We start from the raw sequence: 14,902 nt of genomic DNA on the forward strand, positions 1-14,902 counted from the left end.
TTCCGGCCCCGATTCCAGCCCCAATTCTGGCCCGAGTTAAGTACCTGTAACTAGAACTTAATTCCCTTGTTATGCGTATTCTGACCTTGCTATTCTCTCGCTATTCGTTCAGGTGTGGAGATCGAATAAGTTAAACTTTGGCGGAGGTGTGTCCACAGATAAGCCAATTTCTGACCTTGACTTAATTCTCTCATAATTCCACCACCTTTATGTGCAAGGAAACCATGAATAAGGTCGAGCAAACAAGTGGAAAAAGCATCTACTTTCTTTTTTCAGATTGAAATAACAGCATTATCTATGCACTGTAATTTCTAAATAGATAAGAGCTATTGATAAGAGCTTGGTAAATGAGTAATCCGATTGGAGAAGGTGATTGTAAATACACATAGCAATTGTTTTAGATAATTGTTCCTTATGATCCCTGAAGATGAATGTGAAACCAGTCACATCGAAGCAAACGGAAAATCAAATGAACATGACATGTATTGAGGCCCTATTTGAAGGCACCTTCTTCTAGTAAAAAAAATAAATCCTAATGCCCCAGGGCAGTGAAAGGGGACATTGCCCTGTGTAGGGTGTCGTCTTGAAGGGTGTAGGGTGTAGGGTGTCTTGAATCGCTGTGGTCATTAAAGAGCCCATGGCACCTTTCGTAAGAGTAGGGGTGTTAACCCTGGTGTACGTACTGGTGAAATTCCCAATCTGGCCCACATACCATCATGGCAACCTAATCATTTCAAGCATCCAATTGGTTCATTCAACCCCCCTCCTCCCCACTGTAACTATTCCCCAGGTCGTTGCTGTAAATGAGAATGTGTTCTCAGTCAACTTACCTGGTAACATAAGAGTTCAAATTCCACACTGAAGTAGGCTATAAATAGCTGTGCCGCTATTCTGGATGTTAATTCTGTGCTCTCATAATTTGCGTGGATAAAGTTTAAACACCCAAGCTTTAAGCTTCTGTAGGGCTGAACCTGCCGAGTTGATGTATATGCTATTCGTGGGATTTTCTCTGTTTCATTTGACAATTTATATAATGTTAAATATTAGCCACTATCCGGAGCCACTGTCAGTAATACCCACATACATTTATAACTGTCACTTTAGTGTTTGCTTTTTTCAATTTGTAGCTTACAATTTGCATCATTCCATTCCGTTTACCTTTCTTTCCTCTGTCATGTCCGTGTAAGGGTAAGTTGTTCCTGAGGGTCGCTACCATTAGTGGATCAAATTAGGTTCACGTTGTGCAATCATTTTGAACATGTAAATCATTATGGAACTCAGACCACACGTAGCAGGTTAAACCTGGAGTCTGGAGCATGGATGAATATGATTTTTTAATCAATATATTTTGTGCGTAAAGGCACTCCAAACCTGCTTTTTTATGCTTCTTACATACTTTCTTAACCATAACATTTGCCTAAATAATCTACAAGATCAGAGTATTTTTAAATCTACCAGTTGGTGCTGAAACGGAGGTGAAAGAACACAGTTAACATACGTTCATTGATCCATATATTCTGAACACGTTCTCTCAATGTATTCTATTGAGTCTGTCGACAAAATTATAATTAAAGTTACAACGTATTTAAAGGGATATCTTAAGATAAATGTACTGAAAACCCAATTGAACGGTTGAATGATATTTATTCAGAGAGCTCGAGTTGGCCACACCTGCAGAGCACGTTACCAGACTGAAAAAGGTAAGTCTGAATACCAAATACTGAGAAATGTGCAGGAAAGGCGTGTGTAGGAAAGGTGAAAATTCCTACATCGGAATCGGCCCCCGATAATGGAGCCGTGTGGATCCACAGATGAAGTATAAGCACATATTAATAGTTTATCGGGGTGAGAGAAAGTGCTTTGATAAGGTCTAGCTAGCTCAGGCTTCCACTGGTCTATGTCTGCATCCCAAATGGCACGCTATTCCCTATGTAGTGCACTACTCTTGACCAGAGACTTTTGGGCCTGGGTCAAAAGAAGTGCACTACTGTACATAAGGAAAAGGGTGTTATTTAGGACACAACCTTTAAATCCTCTCATTTAAAACCACTGGGATGTTTTAACCCAGAGGTAGGGTTGTAACAGATTATTAAACATTTTACTAATTGTAATCTGTTACGTCACCAGAAAACATATTGTAATCAGATTACAGATCCTTTGAAAAACTAGATGATGACTTCTAGGATTACTTTTAAATTCAGAAAGGATGTTTTGTAAAAAAATATTTGACACCTTTCTGTTTTCTCAATGACATTACAATCCGCATTGAAGAAGAGGCGCAAGTTTATGTTTGTTTCCTGAGCTTGTCTGACCACAAGTCAGAGACCACCAGAGCAACACAAAAATGCATTTGATGGATTGCGGGGAAAAAGCAGGAATAGGTTTTTGTAGGCTACAGTCCAAACTATCTCTTCCAATGGTGCGACTGCTGTCGGCATCCAAAGATTATCCAACTAGAATAAACGCTTGGAGGTAAGGACTAGAGCAGTGGTGTAGCCTACGGGCTATACATACATCACTTATTTTTTTACATCTACAGTACATAGCACATTGATGTGAATCATGCTGATGCTTTCTCATTTAGCTATTTGTGGTTGTTCTGGATGGCTGTTCACAAATGTACACTCCCATTCTAAAGTTTGGGGTCACATAGAAATGCCCTTGTTTTTGAAAGAAAAGCACACTTTTTTGTCTACTAAAATAACACCAATTGATCAGAAATACAGTGTAGACATTGTTAATGTTGTAAATGACTTTTGTAGCTGGAAACAGCTGATTTTTAATGGAATATCTACAGTACATAGGTGTACAGAGGCCCATTATCAGCAACCATCACTCTTGTGTTCCAATGGCATGTTGTGTTAGCTAATTCAAGTTTATAATTTTAAAAGGCTAATTGATCATTAGAAAACATTTTTGCAATTATGTTAGCACAGCTGAAAACTGTTCTTCTGATTAAAGAAGCAATAAAACTAGACCAGTTGAGTAGCTGGGGCATCAGCATTTGTGGGTTTGATTACAGGCTCAAAATGGCCAGAAACAAATAACTTTCTTCTGAAACTCGTCAGTATGTTCTTGTTCTGAGAAATGAAGGCTATTCCATGTGAGAAATTGCCAAGAAACTGAAGATTTCGTACAACGCTGTGTACCACTCCCTTCACAGAACAGTGCAAACTGGCTCTAACCAGAATAAAAAGAAGAGTGGGAGGCCCCGGTGCACAACTGAGCAAGAGGACAAGTACATTAGAGTGTCTAGTTTGAGAAACCGACGCCTCACAATTCCTCAACTGGCAGCTTCATTAAATAGTATCCCCAAAACACCAGTCTCAATGTCAACAATTGGCCCTCTTTCTGGGACTCACCCACAAACAGGACCAAGCCTGACCTGCTGAGGAGTGACGGACTCCATCCTAGCTGGAGGGGTGCTCTCATTTTATCTACCAACATAGATAGGGCTCTAACTCCTCTAGCTCCACAATGAAATAGGGTGCAGGCCAGGCAGCAGGCTGTTAGCCAGCCTGCCAGCATAGTGGAGTCTGCCACTAGCACAGTCAGTGTAGTCAGCTCAGCTATCACCATTGAGACCGTGTCTGTGCCTCGACCTGGGTTGGGCAAAACTAAACATGGCGGTGTTCGCCTTAGCAATCTCACTAGGATAAAGACCACCTCCATTCCTGTCATTATTGAAAGAGATCATGATACCTCACATCTCAAAATAGGGCTACTTAATGTTAGATCCCTTACTTCAAAGGCAATTATAGTCAATGAACTAATCACTGATCATAATCTTGATGTGATTGGCCTGACTGAAACATGGCTTAAGCCTGATGAATTTACTGTGTTAAATGAGGCCTCACCTCCTGGCTACACTAGTGACCATATCCCCCGTGCATCCCGCAAAGGCGGAGGTGTTGCTAACATTTACGATAGCAAATTTCAATTTACAAAAAAAAAAATGACGTTTTCGTCTTTTGAGCTTCTAGTCATGAAATCTATGCAGCCTACTCAATCACTTTTTATAGCTACTGTTTACAGGCCTCCTGGGCCATATACAGCGTTCCTCACTGAGTTCCCTGAATTCCTATCGGACCTTGTAGTCATAGCGGATAATATTCTAATCTTTGGTGACTTTAATATTCACATGGAAAAGTCCACAGACCCACTCCAAAAGGCTTTCGGAGCCATCATCGACTCAGTGGGTTTTGTCCAACATGTCTCTGGACCCACTCACTGTCACAGTCCTACGCTGGACCTAGTTTTGTCCCATGGAATAAATGTTGTGGATCTTAATGTTTTTCCTCATAATCCTGGACTATCGGACCACCATTTTATTACGTTTGCAATTGCAACAAATAATCTGCTCAGACCCCAACCAAGGATCATCAAAAGTTGTGCTATAAATTCACAGACAACACAAAGATTCCTTGATGTCCTTCCAGATTCCCTCTGTCTACCCAAGGACGCCAGAGGACAAAAATCAGTTAACCACTTAACTGAGGAACTCAACTTAACCTTGCGCAATACCCTAGATGCAGTTGCACCCCTAAAAACTAAAAACATTTCTCATAAGAAACTAGCTCCCTGGTACACAGAAAATACCCGAGCTCTGAAGCAAGCTTCCAGAAAATTGGAACGGAAATGGCGCCACACCAAACTGGAAGTCTTCCGACTAGCTTGGAAAGACAGTACTGTGCAGTAACGAAGAGCCCTTACTGCTGCTCGATCATCCTATTTTTCTAACTTAATTGAGGAAAATAAGAACAATCCGAAATTCCTTTTTGATACTGTCGCAAAGCTAACTAAAAAGCAGCATTCCCCAAGAGAGGATGACTTTCACTTTAGCAGTGATAACTTCATGAACTTCTTTGAGGAAAAGATTATGATTATTAGAAAGCAAATTACGGACTCCTCCTTAAATCTGCGTATTCCTTCAAAGCTCAGTTGTCCTGAGTCTGCACAACTCTGCCAGGACCTAGGATCAAGAGAGACGCTCAAGTGTTTTAGTACTATATCTCTTGACACAATGATGAAAATAATCATGGCCTCTAAACCTTCAAGCTGCATACTGGACCCTATTCCAACTAAACTACTGAAAGAGCTGCTTCCTGTGCTTGGCCCTCCTATGTTGAACATAATAAACGGCTCTCTATCCACCGGATGTGTACCAAACTCACTAAAAGTGGCAGTAATAAAGCCTCTCTTGAAAAAGCCAAACCTTGACCCAGAAAATATAAAAAACTATCGGCCTATATCGAATCTTCCATTCCTCTCAAAAATTTTAGAAAAGGCTGTTGCGCAACAACTCACTGCCTTCCTGAAGACAAACAATGTATACGAAATGCTTCAGTCTGGTTTTAGACCCCATCATAGCACTGAGACGGCACTTGTGAAGGTGGTAAATGACATTTTAATGGCATCGGACCGAGGCTCTGCATCTGTCCTCGTGCTCCTAGACCTTAGTGCTGCTTTTGATACCATCGATCACCACATTCTTTTGGAGAGATTGGAAACCCAAATTGGTCTACACGGACAAGTTCTGGCCTGGTTTAGATCTTATCTGTCGGAAAGATATCAGTTTGTCTCTGTGAATGGTTTGTCCTCTGACAAATCAACTGTAAATTTCGGTGTTCCTCAAGGTTCCGTTTTAGGACCACTATTGTTTTCACTATATATTTTACCTCTTGGGGATGTCATTCGAAAACATAATGTTAACTTTCACTGCTATGCGGATGACACACAGCTGTACATTTCAATTAAACATGGTGAAGCCCCAAAATTGCCCTTGCTAGAAGAATGTGTTTCAGACATAAGGAAGTGGATGGCTGCAAACTTTCTACTTTTAAACTCGGACAAAACAGAGATGCTTGTTCTAGGTCCCAAGAAACAAAGAGATCTTCTGTTGAATCTGACAATTAATCTTAATGGTTGTACAGTCGTCTCAAATAAAACTGTGAAGGACCTCGGCGTTACTCTGGACCCTGATCTCTCTTTTGAAGAACATATCAAGACCATTTCAAGGACAGCTTTTTTCCATCTACGTAACATTGCAAAAATCAGAAACTTTCTGTCCAAAAATGATGCAGAAAAAATAATCCATGCTTTTGTCACTTCCAGGTTAGACTACTGCAATGCTCTACTTTCCGGCTACCCGGATAAAGCACTAAATAAACTTCAGTTAGTGCTAAATACGGCTGCTAGAATCCTGACTAGAACCAAAAATTTTGATCATATTACTCCAGTGCTAGCCTCTCTACACTGGCTTCCTGTCAAAGCAAGGGCTGATTTCAAGGTTTTACTGCTAACCTACAAAGCATTACATGGGCTTGCTCCTACCTATCTCTCTGATTTGGTCCTGCCGTACATACCTACACGTACGCTACGGTCACAAGACGCAGGCCTCCTAATTGTCCCTAGAATTTTTAAGCAAACAGCTGGAGGCAGGGCTTTCTCCTATAGAGCTCCATTTTTATGGAATGGTCTGCCTACCCATGTCAGAGAAGCAAACTCGGTCTCAACCTTTAAGTCTCTACTGAAGACTCATCTCTTCAGTGGGTCATATGATTGAGTGTAGTCTGGCCCAGGAGTGGGAGGGTGAACGGAAAGGCTCTGGAGCAACGAACCGCCCTTGCTGTCTCTGCCTGGCCGGTTCCCCTCTTTCCACTGGGATTCTCTGCCTCTAACCCTATTCAGGGGCTGAGTCACTGGCTTTACTGGGGCTCTCTCATGCCGTCCCTGGAGGGGGTGCGTCACCTGAGTGGGCTGAGTCACTGATGTGGTCATCCTGTCTGGGTTGGCGCCCCCCCCCCTTGGGTTGTGCCGTGGCGGAGGTCTTTGTGGGCTATACTCAGCCTTGTCTCAGGATGGTAAGTTGGTGGTTGAAGATATCCCTCTAGTGTTGTGGGGGCTGTGCTTTGGCAAAGTGGGTGGGGTTATATCCTTCCTGTTTGGCCCTGTCCGGGGGTGTCCTCGGATGGGGCCACAGTGTCTCCTGACCCCTCCTGTCTCAGCCTCCAGTATTTATGCTGCAGTAGTTTATGTGTCGGGGGGCTAGGGTCAGTTTGTTATATCTGGAGTACTTCTCCTGTCCTATTCGGTGTCCTGTGTGAATCTAAGTGTGCGTTCTCTAATTCTCTCCTTCTCTCTTTCTCTCTCTCGGAGGACCTGAGCCCTAGGACCATGCCCCAGGACTACCTGACATGATGACTCCTTGCTGTCCCCAGTCCACCTGGCTGTGCTGCTGCTCCAGTTTCAACTGTTCTGCCTTATTATTATTCGACCATGCTGGTCATTTATGAACATTTGAACATCTTGGCCATGTTCTGTTATAATCTCCACCCGGCACAGCCAGAAGAGGACTGGCCACCCCACATAGCCTGGTTCCTCTCTAGGTTTCTTCCTAGGTTTTGGCCTTTCTAGGGAGTTTTTCCTAGCCACCATGCTTCTACACCTGCATTGCTTGCTGTTTGGGGTTTTAGGCTGGGTTTATGTACAGCACTTTGAGATATCAGCTGATGTACGAAGGGCTATATAAATAAATTTGATTTGATTTGATTTGAACAGTGAAGAGGTGACTCCGGGATTCTGGCCTTCTAGGTATAGTTGTAAAGAAAAAGCCATATCTCAGACTTGCCAATAAAAAGAAAAGATTAAGATGGGCAAAGAACACAGACAATTGGACAGAGGAACTCTGCCTAGAAGGCTAGTATCCCGGAGTCGCCTCTTCACTGTTGACGTTGAGGCTGGTGTTTTGCGGGTAGTATTTAAAGAAGCAGCCAGTTGAGAACTTGTGACACTTCTGTTTTAGGTATTAAAATAAATAAATTGGAGTGACTGGAAATATGACAGACTTTGGTTTTAATGTAAAGATTTAACCTAATTGTATTATTATGTGTAGTAGAAAGCAATGGGTTAGAAGAAGCTTACATAACCAACCAATAAAGTCAAAAGTAACATCTTTCCAATGTTCTGCCTTAAAACTATCAACGTTTCCCATTACTGTTGGAAATGTGATTGAATCAACACAGTATTAGCCACTTTCAATGCAACATAACAAAAAAAAATACAATAATAACTATGCAAGACTAACTATGCAAGAGATTCTGTGGTCGGCAGAATGCATCAGAGTAGGATTCTATTACATTGACAGCCATGGCTCAGGCCCATACTCTACACAGACCGGTGCTCATGAACAAATCAGAGCTGCAATAACCTACATGCAACTTGACCATTGCCATATATGGATCTGTGCCATTCACTTTAAACTGGACTGTGTTTACAGCATGAGTCAGTAGATGTGCTTGGTTTGAGATCAAAGAGAGAGCTACATGTAGCGACATGCAAATTTATACATCTGTCCTTTGCTAGTTAGTGAATTATTAGCCCAGTTAAAGATACTTTGTAGTCAGCAATGATGGGAGTGATTGCTTCCTACAAGAGCACAAAACATGTGCATTTCTACCCATCTTTGAAAAGTGAATCGGGTAAAGAGCTTTTTTTGTCTTAAAGGGGCAGTGTTGTATTTTGAGACAGGCTTGATTTAGCTAAGTAGCCAATAGGCAAAGAGTAACATGATTTGTCTGATTCTCTGTAATAATGTATGGGAATAATAATGCATTTTATTTGTAAAGTGGTTTCTTGCATCAAACAACACAACAACATTTTCAGCCCCCTCCTTGTCTGAAGGACAAGTAGTTAAACAGGTTCATGTCAAGTCCTGCATGTTCTTTGCATTAGTCTCATGGAATGTAGGCCTATATTGAAGGCCTATATCACACATGGACCGCTACTGTAGGCTGAATGATCGAACAGCTACTGTTTCTCAGAAAGTATAACACCAACTGAAATGGACAGTATGATTTGTCAACAAATGTGTTATGTCATACTGTTCAAAACCAATAAAACAACTGGTCATAAACTCCTTAAAGTAAAGAACTGGAATATGTATCAGCGTTCAATCCTATGCCCAATCTGTTAAATAAAACATGTTTTTATGTGTCTGCAGGAACCCTAGACATTTAGGAAGGCTGTAGTGTAACCTGCATTGTACAGAACAAGTCATACCTTTGAGATCATCTATACAGAAAACACAATACAACAAATAGCACTCTGTCACTATTCTAAAACACCTTAGGAATGTGTGTGACTGGTATGTGTGGGAACATCAATGACAGTATCCCATACTGTACATTATGTATATCAATGAACAAGCGCTCAAAGGGAAGACTCTCGGTATGTTGTACATTATGTATATCAATGAACAAGCGCTCAAAGAAAAGACTCTCGGTATGTTCTGCTCGAATGTGAGAATTATTCATAGGAATCGCCCTTCTCTCCCCCCAGGAGGTAGGACATTAGAGTGTAACACTCGATACATCACTTGCTCTAACTGTTCAGACACAAATATAGTGTTACACTTGCGGATTGCAGGAAATGAACCGTGTTAGGTGTTATTGGATTGTGTGTTGGGTTGGTATGCGCCGCTATTGTCTGTGTAGATACATCCCACAGCAGGAATGTGTGTGTGTGTGTGTATAACATGTGAACCTGTTGATAGCCTGCAACTTTTTCCCAGCCCTGATGACACTGCTGGGGCCTGATCTGTGGTTCCCTGTACCTCTGAACATTCTGCAAGGAACCACACTGGGAAAAGGAATTCAAAGAGTGTCAACAGTATTTTTATGTCACATATTTTGGGGGAAATTGACCTATTCAATTATCATTGTAATTGTGCACACGTTGATGTCAGACATGCAGCTAGCCCAATTCTCTGTTGGTGATGACTGGGATGAATGCAGGAGCAGATTTCAGGAGCAGACACCCTCTTTCTGACTGATGACTGATATATGGGCATGTACGTGATAGGCCTATCTGGCTTACATGATTACGATGTTCATAATGCTTCTTGACAGTGTTATAAAGTGTATTTTCTAAGTCCATATAAAGTGACACAAGATGGTTATAATGCTTCTTGACTGTGTTATAAAGTGTATTTTCTAAGTCCATATAAAGTGACACAAGATGGTAATAATGCTTCTTGACAGTGTTATAAAGTGTATTTTCTAAGTCCATATAAAGGGACACAAGATGGTTATAATGCTTCTTGACAGTGTTATAAAGTGTATTTTCTAAGTCCATATAAAGTGACACAAGATGGTTATAATGCTTCTTGACAGAGTATTTTACAAGTTGTTTAAAATATGATGAAAAACACATGACTGTAAAGAATTCATTACAACAACAAAGAATTTAAGAAACAAACTTTTCAAATGAAAGGAAACTTCTTAGCAGGGATAAACCAAATTTGTAAGTGTGTCATAACCAGCCAGAGATTAACTCAATATATGTCACAACTGGTGTAAATACATGTCATGACAGTGTTATGAACATATTATGAGAGGTTATGGCAAGTTATGTCAGCTGTTATGACATAACATGACATGATTGTGACCATGTCATACCATGTTATGACACTTGGTGTCAAGTGTTACCAAATGGCCATTATAAAGACAAAAAATGATTGTTCAAATTCAAAGCTTCAACATTGTGAATGGTAACAGTAAGGAAGACGGCATTGGAAAAGTGAACAGATTTAGACCAAAAGCAGTGCTGTTGTTATAGTGACAAGGGATATCTGTGTTATAGATGCTGAGAGAAGTGACACTTTAAATGGTGTTCACGGCCCTATTCATGGATTCAAGTTGTACAACTGTGCAGCTAAAGGTTGACGCATTGATTGGGAGAGTCTGTTTGCACAAACATATTACGATAACCATTTTGTGGCGTCTCCACAACATTTGTACATCACTGGAATCCTTTTTGTACAGTTGTGCCAACTGCCTTGTACATCAGTTGTACAACTGTAGCTTGTAGTGATTTCTATGACAGTTTGTCAACATTCACTTCCTGGCAATGAACACATCTCTAGAAACGTAGCATATTTCTTAAACGTGTGGGTCCTGGATTTTCATCTGATGCTTGACTGTTGGTCGAGTCATAAAATGTAGTTGCACAATTAAAAGCAACAGAGACAATACTAACATCACATGGCACGGTAAATCAAATCAACTCATCAAGCGGTATTGATTGATCTAAACTATGTAACACACTCCAGTGCCCATCTTAACTTTTCTAAATAAATGTCTACATTTTCTTAAGAAGTTGAGAGTGGTGTCATTGGGGGTGTTGTCTAACTCGCTGTGTGTCTGTCAGTATCACACTGAGCCAAAATAAGTGTTATGGGTGTTGTCTAAATCACTGTCTGTCTGTCCGTTAAGTATCACTGAGCCAGAAGAGATGTTATGGGCCTTATGATCTCTCTTGTCACGGATCATTTCTCATTAAATATGTGGGCGAGACAAAACAATGTCCTTGTGCTCATTCCGAAACATTAGCCAAGTGGATAACAAGCGATTAAAACCCCATTATTTCTAAGCACCCTAAACAGGCTTAAAGGGCTAGTTCACCCAAGATGCGCAAACAATCCTGATATCCATCCTATGACTTGAATAGGATTTGTGCCACAAATGCTGAAACATTAGCATGTGGAAACGGTGCCAGAGAAACTAACCGAAACATGGATTGCTGTCATACCTTGTCTATGGGCTGCTTACAGGGTAAGAAAACCAATGTCTAATTCTACAATTTGGGTGAACTATCCCTTTAAGTGTTTGTTCTGCTATGTATTGTTTGGGGGACTCTGTATGTGAAGTATGCCACGTTATTAATCCCAGTAAAATGGAAAATTAAACAAGAAAATGCAATATAGCTACACGTCCTGGAAACTAATCTGCATTTCACAGCTGCTGAACCCTAAATGGCATCATTTTTTGAAATTTTCTGGTGAAAAATAATGTGATTAATATTTCTTCAATTGATGATTTCCATAGTTTATTTTTCCACATCTTTTCATGGCTTTGGAAACTATTTAAGACTATTTAGCTGTACTATTCAGGAATATTCTGTAATCTAGCTAAATGCATGTATTATGTATGTTTCCCTTTACCTATGTAGCCATTCCTGGAGTGAGTGCAACAGAAGAGACAGGCATGCATCCTTTCGTCAACATCGGGAGGTAAGCCAACAGTAGTAGGGTCATTCACTGGGGAGATACTGCCATGGGGCATCTGTTTGCTTCCATTAATTCCAATAAAATGAAATAAATAAAATCCATAAAAGCTGGTTCAGTATGGCAATAGTGCAGTTTGCATACAGATGTAGGATCTTAATTTGATCACTATTTTGTTGTTGAGAATTTTCCAACGCAGGAAATGCAAAGTTGTGGTGTATTTGAGTTTTTAAAAGGCTTTAAAGTTTGTAAATTCCACTTTGAAATGTCATACTTGATTTTCCCTAACAAAAAATGTATCAATCCCTACAAAAATGTTCATTCATTACAATCCACATAATAATTCACATTTCCTGTTGCTGCAGGATTTTTTTCCTGCTGCCTCAAATTAAAATCCTACATCTGAATTTTTGAGGGTAAAAATGAAAAACACCTCTCTTTTTGTCGTTTTTATTGGCCTTAGCAGTGGGGCCCTGTAGACCTCCCAGAGAGCTGGTTGGTAACGAAGGACCATATTTATGAGGGCTTGAATAGCCAGGTAATACCATCATTTGGGACTGGATTGACAGTTCTTTACTAGCATAGAAAAGCGTATTTATTACCTGCAATATGAACTGTGAAATGCAACACCTGTAGAATAGGGAACAGTAAGTGACAGCCAGCCTCAATCATTTGTTACAACATCTGAGAGGTACTGTCATTAACCGATAAGTGGACCATAAACATGGCCATGCCTTCTCTCACATACTCTACTATATATATATAAAAGTGTAAAGAAGATATGGGCCGATAAACATTTTGTTGATACATGTTGGTAGCATTGCCTGAGTCATTAAATGTGTAAGAATACAATGCTAAAGCACAAACCCGTTGTATTTGGAGCAGTGTTCCAAAGCTTTGATTGATGAGAACTGAAAATATGTTTATAAAAGGACAGGTTTATATTTGTTAAAGGTATAATTTGTGGGAAGGGTATCAGGACTGAGTACTCTAATGTGCAATTTCCTCATGTTAGTGTCTGTGGAGAGACTTCATGTATTAACAGTGGGTGTTTTTTTATCACACAGATAAAGACTTTATGTTCCCGGAATAACATGGAGTCAGGACCACAAAGCAGACTGAAAAAAGCCTGGAGATAATGGTTTCAGAATGATTCATACACATAAAACATGTTGTTTATAGAAAGTTTGTTTTGGGATAGACTCAACTGCTGTTTTGACTCGGATAGGAGCCTTAAACGTATTCAAGAAGTTCATCACTTCCAGTATTCAATTTTTCTTCTAGTTGTGTTTTCATATCAGCACTCAGATATTTCGCAACCATTGCCCATTTCTCGTTACGGCAGGAAATATATCAACACTTTGGACTAAATCAGCAACTTTCTCACATATATAACATTTGGTTTTATTCACCTTGATTTCAGTGTTCTGTTCAAACAGTTTAGGCAGCCAAGAGTATCCAAGGATCCAAGGATATCCCTACTTTTAAGCACATTCATCTGTTACCTTTTTTCCTATCATTGAACGACATGGTACATATTGTATTACACAAGTTAAGATTGTTCATGGAATATATAATGATTGCTCAACACAATTCTGTTTACAAACCCGAGGGATGCAATTACATGTCACATCAGTAACTCAAATAATTTGTAACATGGTAATTCAGAATCCTCAGAGGACAATATGCTCAGGGGAATGAGTCAAGAATAACATAACCTGTAGGAACAACCTAATAAAAAAGACCTCATTACTGTACGTCCTATTTCCATATTTCAGATAGCTGTTTTTAGTCATCTCCAATAAATTACTTGAATACATGATTAGTCTTCACGCTCATTGAAGGGAGAAATTGTGCCCAGACTGAGTTTCAAATGTTGAATGGAATATCACAATTTCCCACCATGATCATTGCATAAAACTGTGGACAGACTTCAGCTCAATCAGCTCAATGTCTAGTTTTGATTTATATTTGATTGCGTTGTCAATTAATATCAATAACAACAAAAATACCATGTCATTGGATTTAAGTTAAAAGTTGGGTGAAAAAAAGGCTAATATTCCCGAAATTCCCTTACATTGATGACTTTTTGCTAATCCAATCAGTTTCCCACGCTGATTCAACGTCATGACATAGCATTTTTATGACGTGGAAACAACATTGATTGAACCAGTTTGTGCCCAGTTGGAAGGTACAAGAAACTCAAACTAGTTAAATAGTGTAAATAGTCTCCAATGGCCCTTTTCCTCCTCCCTCTTAGTTGGTGATCAACAGTGGTATGTTCTATTCCTGAAACCGCCAGTCATCTCCCCTGTCGGTTTGATCAAAGGCACCTAGATGACTAGGCGACTAGTCACAAGGACTGTCAGCTCTGCTCATCATTACTGGAGCCGTTATGTGCTTCAGGCCTGTCTGGAGCCTGATGCTGACAGAGGCAAACACATCAAGAGTTGTCTGGTACCAAGCTCCTCCAGCTCCACTCCGCACCAGGCCCAGTGTCGAGCCCAGCACTGGGCGTATCAGCTGCTCCTGTAGGAGGTATCAAGCCCTGGATATCTGGGTCTTGCTCTGTGCTTCAGACAGTGATAGCTGATGCTGTCTGTGATTGGTTGTCCAGACAAGTCACCTCCAGGCGGTCTGACCTCATACCCTACAATCACATTCCTGACTCTGTTTGTTCTGGCCAAGCAGAGTTTATTTCTGGCTTCTTTGTTGAGATAAGACAAACACAACAAAGTACAAAGGTTATTTAAGGAACAATGACAGATGTGGTTTTGGTTTCCGAGCAAGAGGAAGGATAATTTTGTTCCCATTTTCTTGTAGTCTTCTTTATACTTT

The 14,902-nt window shown here is 40.4% G+C and overlaps 1 long non-coding RNA gene across 1 annotated transcript; it reads left to right on the forward strand.

Annotated features, from left to right (window-relative positions):
- Nucleotides 1–8,315: 8,315 nt before the first annotated feature.
- Nucleotides 8,316–13,815, forward strand: LOC110504337 (uncharacterized). Its single transcript, XR_002470591.3, has 3 exons — nt 8,316–8,480; nt 12,010–12,070; nt 13,132–13,815. It is a non-coding gene; the product is annotated as an uncharacterized LOC110504337 (long non-coding RNA).
- The last annotated feature ends 1,087 nt before the right edge of the window (nt 13,816–14,902 follow it).

This window comes from Oncorhynchus mykiss, chromosome 25, assembly GCF_057628025.1.
Source record: "Oncorhynchus mykiss isolate SJ-2025 chromosome 25, ASM5762802v1, whole genome shotgun sequence".
Taxonomy (NCBI): domain Eukaryota; kingdom Metazoa; phylum Chordata; class Actinopteri; order Salmoniformes; family Salmonidae; genus Oncorhynchus; species Oncorhynchus mykiss.